Raw genomic sequence first — 1,661 nt, 5'->3', positions numbered from 1 at the left:
CCCCCCTTTGGGTTATTTTCCCCCCCCCCCCCCATATTCATGTGTCTCCCCCTACCCTTCTCTCTCTCTTTCTCTCCTATATTTCTCTTTCCTCTAATTATCTCTCTCCCTCTTTCCCTCGATCTATCTTTCTTTGTACTCTCTCCATCAGAAATACAAAGCTCTCTCCCTTAATCTCTTCTCTCTCTATCTCTCTCTCTCCTCTCTCTTTCTCTCTCTTTCTCCTGTACTCAAAGGTCCAGGACCTAGACTACTGGTATAATAATAATTAATTTCTAATCCTACGGCTTTTCACTCTCTGATGTGCGATGGAAATTAGTTTTCTGCATAATTCATGACACGGATTGCGTGAAATTCATGTGAGCAGTATAGAGTCCCCATAGGTGGACAGTGCCCCTGATTGTACCTCTTAGGTGATCAATGTCCGAAAATAAAACCTTTTAACCTTTCTCCATTTTCTTTTTTTCCTCTTTAGATTTTTTCTTCCTTCTTAAAAATATCATTTTAATTGCATTTTTTTAGACAAAGGAGAGAAGAAACCATCTTGAAATAATTTAGTTTGACATTTTTTCTGACTGACAAATTACTAACGGTGGACATGATTATTTTGACTCCTTTAGAAAATGATTATAAAACCTTTTAACCTTTCTCCATTTTCTTTTTTTCCTCTTTAGATTTTTTCTTCCTTCTTAAAAATATCATTTTAATTGCATTTTTTTTAGACAAAGGAGAGAAGAAACCATTGATTTTTTCTTCCTTCTTAAAAATATCATTTTAATTGCATTTTTTTAGACAAAGGAGAGAAGAAACCATCTTGAAATAATTTAGTTTGACATTTTTTCTGACTGACAAATTACTAACGGTGGACATGATTATTTTGACTCCTTTAGAAAATGATTATTGCTGCCAATCTGCCAAGTTATTTTCCTCTCCCTGTTTTAAGTTATTTGTCAGTTTCAAGAGCTGCACTGTATTTATTCCTCGCTTTCGAAAAGCCCAATCTCGAAAGTTATGTAGGTACCTATTTAAATCAGCCTGCAACACCTGCATATGTTTCTGTTATAGCTATATTATCTATCGATTTTACGGAACATTAGAAGAGCTATTCTTTTAGAAAAAGTACCTACATAATTTTCCACTAGCTATTTTGACCGTTTGCACGAGATTGGTTTTTTTTATGATTATTAGATAGATATAGAGTTGAAAAAAAGATATCTACAGTGTGATTGTACAAAAACACGCAAGACAAACTCCCCAGGGTCGTCAACATGCGTTGGAAATTCTGGATCCGTTTTATTATTCATAAAGACACCCTCCCCACTCCCACCCTGAATACAAAACATTATAAATCTTCAGCGCACACGAAGCACACCAGTCTTGTATTTTCAATTATTATGAAAAAAAAAATGATAATAATAATATAAATTATGCATTAAAAAGTGTTTTTATTCTTTTTAAAAAAATACAAAGGGAATTACCCCGATATCTTGAACTTTTTTTTTTTTTTTTTGGTAAAGCGCTTTAACAAAAAAAAATTTTTTTCTTTAATTTTTTTTATTTTTTTTTTTTTTTTTTTTTTTTTTTTTTTGGTAAAGCGCTTTAACTACAAGGTCATTCGCGCTGGCTTCTTTATTAGATTAGGTTGTAAACATTAATATATT

The sequence above is a fragment of the Diaphorina citri genome, unplaced genomic scaffold (genome assembly GCF_000475195.1).
Source record: "Diaphorina citri unplaced genomic scaffold, Diaci psyllid genome assembly version 1.1 scaffold4, whole genome shotgun sequence".
Classification (NCBI taxonomy): Eukaryota; Metazoa; Arthropoda; class Insecta; order Hemiptera; family Psyllidae; genus Diaphorina; species Diaphorina citri.
Note: the sequence above shows the minus strand (reverse complement) of the source record.